This window comes from Neomonachus schauinslandi, chromosome 4 (genome assembly GCF_002201575.2).
Source record: "Neomonachus schauinslandi chromosome 4, ASM220157v2, whole genome shotgun sequence".
Taxonomy (NCBI): Eukaryota; Metazoa; Chordata; class Mammalia; order Carnivora; family Phocidae; genus Neomonachus; species Neomonachus schauinslandi.
This window is the reverse complement of record NC_058406.1, coordinates 109,310,344-109,325,251: the sequence shown is the minus strand read 5'-3', so window position 1 is coordinate 109,325,251 and position 14,908 is coordinate 109,310,344. Positions and strand designations below refer to the sequence as shown.

Below are 14,908 nucleotides of genomic sequence, written 5' to 3'. Positions count from 1 at the left end.
AAGTGAGGATTTTGGCTTCTACGCTTAATAATAATGTAGCTACCAAAGCATTTAACACATGAGATCCAGTTTTTACTGTATGAAGGGATAGCACACACAATCTCCCTTTTCCCTTACAGAGCTGTCAAGACGATCAAGTTAAATAATTTTTTATTAATATGTTTGCAAATTTTGAAAAGATTAATAAGCATGATATTTTCTATTGAGTTGATTTCTTTAACCCCTAAAAAACATCATGACAATATTCATTTACATGAGAAATGAAAAAATGAGTCTAGGTTATCTAAAAAACATTTATTGCTTTTAAAAGATGCATATTTACCTTACTTATGTGACTGTATTTTATTGAGTCAAAAAGACTTTCACATGGCCATTTTTTGGTGTTACTAGAAGTTTTCAACTGTGTTCACACATCTATGTGTGTTTCAATTTCAGAGATGTTAAAAGAAAATGCAGCTAAGAATTGTCGAAATAGGGTAATCCCAGGCAAAATGTCAGATATTGTCTTTGAATTACATGTGGATTGTACTGAATATGGTCAAAGGATAGTAATTGGTGTCTTTCACTATTTCTTATATAGAGTTACATAAAGTATTATCATTAAACACCTAAAATGTTAGAAGGAATTCTTTACTTAGGCGAGCGTTTTCAAAATAGTAACTATTTTATTAACAAATCCAATTTTCTTTCTTTTTTTGGTATTTGGATGCTTAAAATACTAGAGGAGAGTGAATGCATGGCAATAGTTCTTTTGGTTGTAGAATTTAGCTTTGATAACTGCTGCCAGGGGATACTCAGAACCTTAAAGGAAGCTAGATTCTCTTTGTATTTATGATTTTCCTATACTATCTTGAGGGAAAAATGAAAACATATTGTCTTCAAAAATATAGTCCAATAGTAAGCAATTATAAAGTACTTTTTAATCATTTAGAGCTTATAATGTTTAGAGGAGTGGCAAAGACAGATATTAAATAAATTAGTACACAAGTAAATATGGACAGATCAGTATAAGTGCCATTATAGAGAGTGAGAATGCAGTTTACATCAAATTGTATTGGTGAGTTAGGGAAATGTCTCCTAGGATGTAAATTTCAAACAGTGGCTGAAAGATGAGTGGAAGATTGAAGGTAGACTGGACAGGAAGAAAACTTTTGCAGACAGAGAGGCTGGTATTGGCAGAGGCCTGAAGCAAAAGCATGGGGTACATTCCAGAAATCCAGAGAACAGAAGAGAGAGAGGTTGAGAGCCAACACTGGGAAAGGAGATGGGTCACTGGACAGGTCATGAATTTTGGACTTTAACATAAGTGTAATGACAAGCCACTATATTAAAAAGATTGCCAATCCTCTATTTGTTATAAATATTTCAACTTCTCTATTAGTTATCTGAATTGATAACATTGGTACAAAAATTGTAACTAAACACTACAGAATTTCTGCAAACCCCTCTAGTTTTATGCTTTATTCAATGAGCCTTAACTTTCCTTGTAATATTAAAATTGTAACAAAATAATCAATGTCAGTAACAGCCAGAAAACTGTTAATATTTTTTCCTTCTCATACATTGCATGTTGCTATTAAATCTTAAAATCATCTTCATTTAAGGTCCTCTGTCTTCTTGGCAGCTTAACTCCTTTACTCTTTTAAAACTTGAACTAGCCTCTTCAATTACATTACCTAAGCACTGAAACTCTCAAAGATAGAATTCTCGATTCAACTCTGCAAATATAAGTTGGACATCTATGAACACATGTGGCTATTGGCTATTGCTATTTATAGGACACTCCTCATACACTGACTCAAGCTACAACTGCTATGGGCATCCAGGCACTTAGGCCTCATGGTTTCCAGAGGGAGACAAGTATGTAAAAATAATAAAAAGCATCATGACAGTCCTATACAGCTAAAGTGCTAAGGAAACAGAGTGAGGAGCAATAAATCATTCTTGAAAGTGGAAAGGAGAAAGTTTTGTTCTAGGAAGAGACTGTCTTATCATCGAGGACTTAGAGACTCATGCAAGAGCAATCGGCTACAAGCCTGAATGGGCTCAGGTGTTCCTGCTAAGAAATGCATTATGACTGCCTGTGCCATGATAACCCCCTGAAGGGTTTGAGGCAAGAGAGAGGCAGAATACACCACTTTACAGAAGGAAGAGCAAGCGAAGCGGAAGATGGAAAAAGTAACATGTTGGAATCCGTTTTTAGAATTTTAGTGAAGAGCGATTATAGCCCAAGTATTTGAAAGAGCTGCTTTAAAAGTAATCATCCAGAATATACATACTCCTCTGCCCTTCCCTCCTGCTGTCTATTGGAGTGCATCTGCTGTAGTGATAAGAACACAGGCTGTAGCCTCAGCTGCTGTCTGGATTCAAATCTCAACTCTTTCATTTATGAGGATGTGCTAAGATAATGCATATAAATTTTAGCACAGTTTCTGACATACAGTAGTTCTTTATTAACATTAGAAATTTCTATTATTAATGATATTCAATAAAATAAATATGTATGTCATGTCTTAATCTCTACTTCTTTTTTTTTTTTAAAGATTTTATTTATTTATTTGACAGAGACAGAGACAGCGAGAGCAGGAACACAAGCAGGGGGAGTGGGAGAGGGAGAAGCAGGTTTCCCGCGGAGCAGGGAGCCCGATGCAGGGCTCGATGCAGGGCTCGATCCCAGGACCCTGGGACCATGACTTGAGCCGAAGGCAGTCGCTTAACCAACTGAGCCACCCAGGTGCCCTAATCTCTACTTCTTTAACTTGCTCTCTATACACTTTATCTTTAGTCAAGAGTGTGAGTTTAGCCCCAGTAGAAACAGTAGCCTCTGTAACAACTCTGCTCATTGGAAAGTATCACTTAATTAATGGTAATAAAATAACAGCTACACACATCTTGAACACTATTTTTGTGCATTGATCTCATTTTCGACTTCTCCTTCAGAAGTATCTTCTAGTTTTTTAGATTTATTTCAAGTCTTCTGGACACTTTCTGCAGACTAATAGCCAAATGCTGTCCACCTTAAGATTTGTCTCAGATTCACAAAGCAATATTACATAGAAACAACATACTACAATTATGTTTGTTATTAATATATATGCTTTTCCAAGGTATTCAGAGGTCAATAGTATAACCAAAGTGTTTTTTTTTTTACTAAAAAAGAAAAAAAAAAAAACTATGTGTTTAGAATCATTATTGAGATGGTAGACATAGCCAGCCATAAATTTTCTACTGTGCTTAAAACATGTAAGATTAAAGGCGGAAAAAGCTGCTAAAAATCAACAAGTATCCCTATGGCAAAGCTTCCACATATATCTATATGATTTCTTCTCTCTTTGATGCTACAATTGTTTCATCCAATATTCTCTAATATGGCAAGTCACTTGTTTCACACTTTTCCAATTACACTTATCATTGTTCTAATAATAGATATATTTTTCTTCAGGTTACTGACACTTGTGGATTTGAAAATGCAAATAAAAAAACAATAGACAGATGAAGGATAAGTATTTTTGCATTATTATATTAAATATAAGCTACTCTATAAACAACATGACTTAACTAATATGTTTTTGACTTATGTTTGCTACCACTCCTTTTACTTTGATATAGTGAATGAGGAAATCATTCAATCATTAGGCATGATTATTTAAAACAAACAAAAATGAAAAAATAAAACAAACAAAAATATATTTTTAATAAAACAAGAAGAGAAGGCCCAGCAAGCGTTCTTCAGCTACAAATGATAATTTCTATTTTTTGCAACTACTTTAATAACTAAAAATGAGAGGAAAAAACATACCATCAAAATTAAATTTTACCAATTAATTTTGAATTAGACTTTCAAGAATGAGTGAATCTCTAAAGAGACTTATTAAATCTACATCAAGTCCTGTACAAAAAATGATACTTTTAATGACATTATAATACTATTTTAGATGTTAGGTGATAAAAAATAAAATCAAACAAACTGAGCACTCTATATAGTAAATTAATTCCTTTTTTTGGATTTTAGTAGTCTTATCTGGGAAAAGGAATAAAACTTTAAATCTCCTTGTTCTTCTTAGGCACTTGGAATTCCTGATATAAATGGACATAATAACAAATTTCAGAAAAAAAACACAAAGCATATTCTTCAAATATAATCTCTAAATTAATCTGTATAATAATCCATCAAAATAGGCTATCATCTTTATTTCCTTGATGAGGGAACTAGGTCTTGGACATAGTGGTCACTTCCCCCCCCCCCCATTTTTAACCTGTTTGGCCCTAGGGATTAAGATTCCATCAGTTTGGAAGCCATTCAGCTTAAATTTGAATGTCAATTTTACCACTTCTTTTCACATCCCTTAGAATCAGTTCAGGCATTTTTAAAAAGGGAATGATAGTACCTTTCTCAAGATTAAATGAGTTGATATGAGTATATCATTTAGGAAAGTAATGGGCACATAGTAGTGCTCCATAATATCACCAATATTACATAATATCACTAATAATCACAATATTAGCCATCACTAATATTGACTATTACTAAAAATCTGGAATAGATTAGACTCCAAATCCTATGTACATTCTAGCGGGCGTGCACACACACACACACACACACACACACACACCCCTTTCTCTGTAATACAGTGTAATGTTGCTACAGAAGGTAGGATACATAAGGACAGTCAGGAAGGCTTCATTTTCTAACAAAATTAACTACCAGTATTCACACTGAAAAGGAAACATGTTGGGGCGCCTGGGTGGCTCAGTTGGTTAAGCGGCTGCCTTCGGCTCAGGTCACGATCCTGGAGTCCCAGGATCCAGTCCCGCGTCGGGCTCCCTACTCAGCGGGGAGTCTGCTTCTCCCTCTGACCCTCCCCTCTCTCATGCTCTCTGTCTCATTCTCTCTCTCAAATAAATAAATAAAATCTTTAAAAAAAGAAAAGGAAACATGTTTACCAGAATTGTCTATTTTATGGGCAAACTTGACTCTTTTGCCATCCTCTAGATATTTGTGTGTGCTGTATATGCATGTGCCCATACAGGTGTGTGAATTCTGACCCAGTTTAAAATAGCTTCCTAAATGTTAATTAATCCTGATCCCTATAGATATTCATGTATTGTTCCTGTTAATAATATTTTCCATTTGAAAAATATTACATGTATTATAAAATCTTTTTATAGACATCCCATTATCCATTAGAATTCTTAGGTTCAGAAATATATGCGGATGGGAAAGTAGCTTAAATAAAATAGGTGTGGGACACATTAACCCAGACCACCATGAACCTAGCAGACAAGTAGTCTAAAAGGACAAGCATCCCTCTTGGCACTGGAATTTACATGACTCAGATGCAAATACATTAACTGTTCCTCTGGTTCTTTTAGGAGGGAATACATTGACCCCAGCAACTTCTTGTGTTTCAAACATGCCCTTCAGTTTACAGCATTTATAAGGATCCTCCTGTTTAAATCTATCCACACTGCAGGGTTTAATCTCCTCTTTTGGCTTAATATGTGTTGGATTTGGCTTGCTATAGGAAATTTAGGGAAGCAAAGCCCTATTTGAAGAAAAAAAAGAGTTTTAGGAAAGACAACTAGCCCATGTGGGAAAATGCTATGCACTTTCAAAGGGAAAATGCTTTTTTATAAGATAATGTTTTTACAAAGTGGATGGCACAGAAAGGGCATATAATTATCAAAGGAAACTTTTAATCCTAGTGTTTGATTTGCATTCTTGATTTCTTATTTAATATACTTGAATCATTTTTCATTATTATTTTGATTGATATCAGCATTTTCCCGAAGACACTGTTACTGAAATAAGTAGAAACTTTACTACCATAAATTAAAATTACTAGAAACAAGCAATAGACACAGAAAACAATGTAGTTAATTTTTTATAATATTATTAAAAAGGATGTCTTTCAAGATTACTTACTGAAATTAATGATTTTAATTAATAGTTTATAAGATTCATCTTCCAGATTTCAATTCTAATATTCTGCTTCTGAGGATAATTACATCATACTAAAAAGATCCTCAGATCTGTGCTTAGAAATCTATGCTTCCATTAGAAGAGTATATGGTTTTCTGTAGAAAAAGCTTTCAGGGGGGTTGGGGAGAATGTTACTTGTTACTATAAATGTGGATATCCTAGGGTCATAAACAGTAGGAACTGTGGCTGGTGTTTTGGTCCTGCCTTCAACTAATAATCCAAACAATCCCACCTTTAAATAAATTTAAAGAATGAAATTTTAATTCTTACCCTTTAATACTTGGTATGTAAAGATCCTCTTTTCATCTTCTGGTATTCCTTTTTTAAAAACAGAATCCCTCACACTACAGTTTATAATAGTTTTTTCTTAATCATTCTTCAGATGTGATTAAAAACAGGTGATCACCACTTTTTAAAAAGTAACCTTTTAGGGGCGCCTGGGTGGCTCAGTCCCTAAGCATCTGCCTTCTGCTCAGGTCATGCTCCCACGGTCCTGGGATCCAGTCCCACATTGGGCTCCCTGCCCAGCAGGAAGCCTGCTTCTCCCTCTCCCACTCTCCCTGCTTGTGTTCCTCCTCTCGCTGTGTCTCTCTCTCAAATAAATAAATAAAATCTTAAAAGAAAAGTAACCTTTTATATCCTTAAGGACAATTATCAAGTCACCTCTCAGCTTTCCCTTTATAAAACCAAATGATGCAGATTTTTTTACCTTTCCTCATAGGTGCTATGTTTTAGGATTTAATTATCATAGTGTCTCTGCACTGCAACCTCTCCAACTTTTTCTAATCGCACAAGTAGTAAAAGCCATCAAGTAGCCAGAATGGACTCATATGGATCCAACCAACATGAGGTATAAAGGGAACTACTTGTGTCTCCTAAAATTACATTTCTGTTTATATGCCCTTGTATACTGTATTAGTGCTGTGTCTGGGGGCATGTAAAAAGTGCAGATCATTGTGGCAAGTGCTATCTGGCTAGCAAACCTCTCATAAAATATGTTCAATTAAACCTGCACATTTTGTCAGATGAAAGGGAAGTTTCGAGGCCAAACTGCTCAATTAATACTCACGAGGATAGATAGTATAATCTTACTCCTGGCTTCTGAGTTTTCTTATAAGAGCAGGTCAAGATAAAACAGAGTGCTATTTGCATTCAGTATCATTAGATGCTGTCTTTGCTTAAAATTCTATTGTTATTTCTTTTAAACAACACAAATTACTTTCAACATTTTGAGAAGAGTTCATCTACCCACTGCTGTCTCAGAACATAGTTTACCCTTGGCCTACACCAGTGCCCATAGATATTCAGTTGACATTCAATCAAAAAAGTATTACATGCGTGTTATGTGCCAGGCACTGTTCTGGTGTGGAGACCTATCTCTGAGCAAAACAGATGACATCACTGCCTCATGGAGATTTGTTTTTGGGGATGAAACAAATCACCAGCAAACAAAAAGATGCTTAACCACAACATGTCAGATGCTGATAAAGCCCATTAAAAGTGTTGGGAAAATTGGACAGCCACATGCAGAAGAATGAAACTGGACCATTTCCTTACACCACACAAAAAATAGACTCCAAATGGTTGAAAGACCTAAATGTGAGACAGGAGTCCATCAAAATCCTAAAGGAGAACACAGGCAGCAACCTCTTCGACCTCAGCCGCAGCAACTTCTTCCTAGAAACATCACCAAAGGCAAGGGAAGCAAGGGCAAAAAGGAACTATTGGGACTTCATCAAGATAAGAACCTTTTGCATAGCAAAAGAAACAGTCAACAAAACCAAAAGACAACCGACAGAATGGGAGAAGGTATTTGCAAATGACACATCAGATAAAGGGCTAGTATCCAAAATCTATAAAGAACTTATCAAACTCAACACCCAAAGAACAATCGATCCAATCAAGAAATGGGCAGAAGACATGAACAGACATTTCTCCAAAGAAGACATCCAAATGACCAACAGCACATGAAAAAATGTTCAACATCGCTTGGCATCAGGGAAATCCAAATCAAAACCTCAATGAGATACCACCTCACACTAGTCAGAATGGCTAAAATTAACAAGTCAGGAAATGACAGATGTTGGCGGGGATGCAGAGAAAGGGGAACCCTCCTACACTGTTGACGGGAATGCAAGCTGGTGCAGCCACTCTGGAAAACAGTATGGAGTTTCCTCAAAAAGTTGAAAATAGAGCTACCATATGACTCAGCAATTGCACTACTGGGTATTTGCCCCAAAGATGCAAATGTATGGATCTGAAGGGGTACATGCACCCCGATGTTTATAGCAGCAATGTCCACAATAGCCAAACTATGGAAAGAGCCAAGATGTCCATCGACAAATGAATAGATAAAGAAGATGTGGTATATATATACAATAGAATATTATGCAGCCATTAAAAAGAATGAAATCTTGCCATTTGCAACGAGGTGGATGGAACTGGAGGGTATTATGCTGAGCGAAATAAGTCAAATAAAGAAAGACATGTATCATATGATATCACTGATATGAGGAATTCTTAATCTCAGGAAATAAACTGAGGGTTGCTGGAGTGGTTGGGGGTGGGAGGGATGGGGTGGCTGGGTGATAGACATTGGGAAGGGTATGTGCTATGTTGAGCACTGTGAATTGTCTAAGACTGCTGAATCACAGACCTGTACCTCTGAAATAAATAATATATTATATGTTAAAAAAAAAAGTAAGAAGGGAGAAATGAAGGGGGGAAATCGGTGAGGGAGACGAACCATGAGAGACTATGGACTCTGAGAAACAAACTGAGGGTTCTAGAGGGGAGGGGGGTGGGGGATGTATTAGCCTGGTGTTGGGTATTAAAGAGGGTATGTACTGCATGGAGCACTGGGTGTTATATGCAAACAATGAATGATGGAACACTACATCAAAAACTAATGATGTGATGTATGGTGATTAACATAACATAAAAAAAAAAGCATATGGCAGTGTTACCACAGGGGGCAATTGCCATTTATATAAAACAATAAGAAAAGGGCTCTTTAAGGACGTGACATTTGAGAAGAGGCATAAAGTAAAACAGTACACTATTTTAGATATTTGGGGAGGACAGAAACAAGTTCTAAAACATCATCATAGCATTGGAGGGAGTTAGCGGCAGGTGGCAGAATACTAGAGCAGACAGTTGGATAGCTGAGCAAAGTGTGCAGGAGATCTTACAGTGCCCTGGAGTTGTCATGAAAACTTTGGATTTTACTCTGACTCAAGTTGAGAGCTAAGAGGAGACAAGGTGGTAAGTCAGGAAAATGGGCAAAAACTGATGAGATTAACACAGGTGAGACTCGAGGGTGATGAGAGTTGTAATAACAGTGTGGGGTATATTTTGCTCATCAGATGAGGGTATGGGAGAAAGAGAATTCAGGATGATACCAAGTTCTTGGAAGTAAGCAACTAGAATGCCAAAGTTAGAATGGCCATTAGCTGAGGTGGGCATTTGGAGAGTGGGAGGACATAAGTTTGAGATGCCTATTAGACATCCATCTGGAGGCATTTAAAAGGCCATAAATGGAGGAGGGAGCTCTTCATAAATTCATAGTTATTGGTATATAAATGGCATTTAAAGCAATGAAATTGGTAGTTGGTTGGGAATATCTAAGAAATGAGAGGCTTTGGGGGTGTCTGGTTGGCTCAGTCTCAGTTAAATGACTGACATGGTTAAGTGACTGACTCTCAGTTTCGGCTCAGGTCATGATCTCATGGGTTGTGAGACTGAGCCCCGCATCTGGCTACACATTCAGCAGGGAGTCTGCTTGAAGATTCCCTCACTCTATCCCTCCCCCAACTTGCGCACATGCTCTCACTTGCTCTCAATCTCTCTCTAAAAAGAAATAAATAGGGGCGCCTGGGTGGCTCAGTCGTTAAGCGTCTGCCTTTGGCTCAAGTCATGATCCCAGGGTCGTGGGATCGAGCCCTGCATTGGGCTCCCTGCTCAGTGGGAAGTCTGCTTCTCCCTCTCCCACTCCCCCTGCTTGTGTTCCCTCTCTTGCTGTGTCTCTCTCTGTCAAATAAATAAATAAAATCTTTAAAAAAAGAAAAAAAAAACTACCATCTTAAAAAAAAAAAGAAAGAAATTTAAAAAAAGAGAGTCTATGAAGAACCATTAGCATTACTGGATCATTCCAAATAACTTTTGGTCCTCTCTCATTATTCTACACAATAGTGCAAACATCAAAACATAGTCCAAGAATAAATTTCCTTTCACTAATACAAAAATAATGTTACTGTCATTTTTACACATTTCTGTTGAATAGAAAATAGTTATATATGATATCTACAAGTATATATAACAATGCATAATTTAACTATAAAATACTGCATATATATACATATATACATACATATATGTGCTAATGAAATGTTTTAATATACATAATATTGTTGGAAAACAGATGTTATGAAAATAATTGAACATGGTATAACTCAGAGCCATCATTTTTATATGGAATAAGACATCTCTCTCCCTCCCATTGTATGTAATTTTTTTCTATTTCTGGCATTTAAAAGACCATATGACCTGTAATGTTCATGGTATCAGTTTATGTTTCTACATTAATAAAATACAACCATATAACCTTCATAACTCTGATTTTATATAAATACAAAGCATGCAAGTATTTTTTGGTCCAAAATAATTTTTATTTCTGCAATTCAATTGGGCAAACTTCTTAGTCAATGTCTATAACTGATCTATAGAATTTATTGTATTAGCTTTCAAATTAGAGCAATTAATAAACATATTCTGTGTTAATTTATCTAAAGATTAGATGGTTATGACTTTATTAATTTAAAAGCAGCTCCCCAAGAGCAAGAGGAATAGGAAATTAGACAAAGCAAACAAAATTAATTCTGAATATTTGGTCTTTTTTAAGGATTTTATTTATTTATTTGAGAGAGAGCAAGAGCGCAAGGGCACAAGGAGGGGGAGAGGCAGAGGGAGAGAGAAAGGGAGAAGCAGACTCTCCACTGAGCAGGGAGCCCGACACAGGGCCCGATCCCAGGTCCCTGGGATCATGACCTGAGCTGAAGGCAGACGCTTAACCAACTGAGCCACCCAGGTGCCCCAAATTCTGAATATTTTATTAAATTCTATTTCTTGTGTTTGTATACACTGTCTTTTGAGTCATTCTGATGGAATGTCACTGCAGAGAGGAAGACTGTCCACTGCAGGCCATTTACTGTCCTGCAACTAAACTGGGCTGAGTGTGAGTACATACCTGCTCTGTTCTCACACTCAGTCCCATTTCTATGTTGCAGCACAATGCTTCTATGTCACCAGGGCCCTAGGATGCTGCACTTGAGGACCCAAGGTCACACTAGGGGCTGAAGACAAAAGAAAGCATGGCTGGGAAGGTTGTTGGCAGAAGTGGTGGACAGAGCGACCGCCATCTCTCTGATAACTGTACCCTCACACATTTCAATGTGTGCAAGCTTAGACTATCTCCAAGCAGAAAGGGAAAACAATACCTAATAAGGACAACACTTCCTATCCAATGAGAAAAACTGTATTTATTATTTTTAGTGCTTTGATGATATTCATAAAAATTTCACACTCTGTGTGTTAACCAACTACAGTTTCATCAGCCTTTTGTCCCTAAGTCAAGAAGCTGAAGTTCATAAAGAGGTACACCCTGGAGATACTGCAGGTTCAGTTCTTGACTACTGCAACAGCGTGAATATTGCAAGAGAGTCAAATGAATTTATTTGGTTTTCCAGGACATATAAAAGTTACATTTACACTATACCATAGTCTATCAAGTGTGAAATATCATTATGTCTAAAAATATGGACAAGCCTTAATAATAAGTACTGTATTGATAGAACATGCTAACCATCATCTGAGCTTTCAGTGAGTCATAATGTTTTTGCTTATAGAGGGTCCAGGCTCAAGGTTGATGGTTACTAACTGATCAGAGCCATGGTTTCTCAAGGTTGGGGTGGCTGTGGCAAGTTCTTAAAATAAGAAAGCAATAAAGTTTGCTGTATTGATTGACTTTTCGCTTCATGAACAATTTCTCTGTGGCATGTGATACTGTTGAATAGCATTTTACCCACAGTAAGTAGAACTGAGAGCCAATCCTCTCAAACCCTGCTGCTACTTTATCAACTAAGTTTATGTAATATTCTAAATCCTTTTTGTCACCTCAACAATCCTCACAGCATCTTCATCAGGAGTAGTTTCCTTCTCAAGAAAACACTTTCTTTGCTCATCCATTAGAAGTAACTCTTTATCCATTAAAGTTTTATCATGAGATTGTAGCAATTCAGTCACACCTTCAGACTCCACTTCTAATTCTAATTCTCTGTATTTTCACCACATTTACAGTTACTTGCTGCACTGAGGTCCTGAACCCCTCAAAGTCACCCATGATGGTTGGAATCAACTTTCTTCCAAACTCCTATTAATGTTGATATTTTGGCTTCTTCCCATGAATCACAAGTGTTCTTAATGGCATCCAGGATGGTGAATCCTTTCCAGAAGGTTTTCAATTTACTTTGCCCAGATCCATCAGAGGAATCAATATCTATGGCATTGAGAGCTCTACAAAATGTATTTCTTGGGCGCCTGGGTGGCTCAGTTGGTTAAGCGACTGCCTTCGGCTCAGGTCATGATCCTGGAGTCCCTGGATGGAGTCCCGCATCGGGCTCCCTGCTCGGCAGGGAGCCTGCTTCTGCCTCTGACCCTCCCCCCTCTCATGTGCTCTCTCTCTCTCATTCTCTCTGTCTCAAATAAATAAATTTAAAAAATCTTTAAAAAAATGTATTTCTTAAATAGTAAGACTTGAAAGTTGAAATTGCTCCTTGATCAATGGGCTGCATAATGAATGCTATGTTAGCAAGCATGAAAACAACATTACAATATTAACATCAGAGATCACTAATCAAAGATCATCATAACAAATATAATAATAATGAAAAAATTTGAAATATTGTGAGAATTACCAAAATGTTGCACAGAGACATGAAGTGAGAAAATGCTGTTGGAAAAATGGCACCAATAGACTTGCTGAGTGCAAGGTTGCCACACACTTTCAATTTCTAAAAGACACAGAATCTACAAAGCTTGATATAAAGTGAAGCACAGTAAAATGAGATTTGCCTGTATTATACAAATATTCTTACATGATTTACAAATTTTATATGAGAACACCAAGAAGAGGATACAGTTGGATACATACTGTTTGAGTTGTTATATTAAGCAAGTCTTTAAAATAAAATTGCCTGTTACATGTAATGCCCTTTTTGAAGAATCTGTTTGTACTTCACATCTGTTCTCCTCCTACTACTAGTATACCAGAAGATGGATCAATAGGTTGTTGGAATCACAAATGATGGAATCATTTACCTCCCTCAAAAGAATTCTTATAACTTGGGGTAGTGGAGAAAGAGCATTGCCTTGGTGTTCAACTAATCAAGGTTGTATTTCCATATTTGCTACTGACTGTGCAACAGTTGGCCCAGGGAATGGATGCCACCAAAGCTCCCTATTGCACAGAGAGGTGTCTGTTGATGACTTCCACACAGGATATGGTTGCTGATAAGTTTTTTTCTATTGAATAAGAGCCTTATTTCTGGTCTCTGGGACATTCCTGATTTCTCTTTTCATAATGTGTATGGTTGTGATAGAACTGATACCACACCAGAGAAAAGTAACCTTCAATAGTTATAAAGAGAGTCTAATTCCAGTTCATCGTCAAAGAAATGGGTCCATTTTTCTCTTAATTCCAAGCACTTGGTCAAAAGACTGTCCTATGATTTCAAGGATGGAAGGGACCTCTCATTCAAATGCTTATTTGGACTGAAGTAAAACATATCTATGTCCTTACATTTGCCAGAAAGTCATGTTATTCAGAAAATGAGCAAAGGGACTTTCACATGTTGGACAAAAGGAAAGGACCTGCCTTGGTGGACAGGACTAATCCCACTTTAGGATGGCATACTTTTCAAGAGCAATTTAGAGACAGAAATCACTCACATGTGGAACATAAGGAATAGCTTGGAGGACCACAGAGGAAGGGAGGGAAAACTGAATGGGAAGAAATCAGAGAGGGAGACAACCATGAGAGACTCTGGACTCTACAAAACAAACTGATGGTTACAGCAGGGAGGGGGGTGAGGGATGGGTGACTGGGTGATGGGTATTAAGGAGGGCACAAGTTGTGATGAGCACTGGGTATTATATATAAATAATGAATTGTTGAACACTACATCAGAAACTAATGATGTACTATATGCTGGCTAACTGAACATAATTTAAAAAATACTAAAAAAAAAGAAATCACTAACATTTTTCAATCCTGATTAAGTGTCCTTTCTTAACCTTATAAGGTAAGCTATACCAATAACCTTATAAGGTTGCTATAATTCTAATTCCTGATTTAAGGGTGATGATTCTGGAATTTAAAAAATGAAGCAATTTATCAATGATATATTGCTGGGAATTATTGGGTCCAGAAGTCAAGCTTCAGCAATCTGATGCTGATTCATATTAACATGTCACTGTTCTTTCTCTCAACCAACTAATCTGATAATCATGTTAATATGGCATATCGAAACTAGACAATAATGTACATAATGAATGCTGAAGGATAAATACACCTTAGGGAAACAAAAATAAAAGTAGTGAAATTATCTATTGAAATAAAAGTAACCATAACTCTATTCCTAAGAATTATCTTAGTTCCTATTAAGACCATCGGCTGTTGTTCAGAGAAAACATGACATAGTAAAAGAATGAATAATTTGTATAGTAATGATAAAGCAAAATTGAACTTTATTCCATGCTTTATAAAACAAAAATATATCAAATAGTTATTTATTATTTCCAAAACATCATAACCAATATCTCCAGAGCACAAAGTGACAAAACACATCCCCCTACACAGACAAATACACA

At 36.6% G+C, this 14,908-nt stretch overlaps 1 protein-coding gene across 2 annotated transcripts in view; it reads right to left on the bottom strand.

Annotated features, from left to right (window-relative positions):
• The window catches only part of SNTG1 (syntrophin gamma 1), a 342,258-nt gene that overhangs the window by 64,785 nt on the left and 262,565 nt on the right, over window positions 1-14,908 (bottom strand). The window lies entirely within an intron of this gene.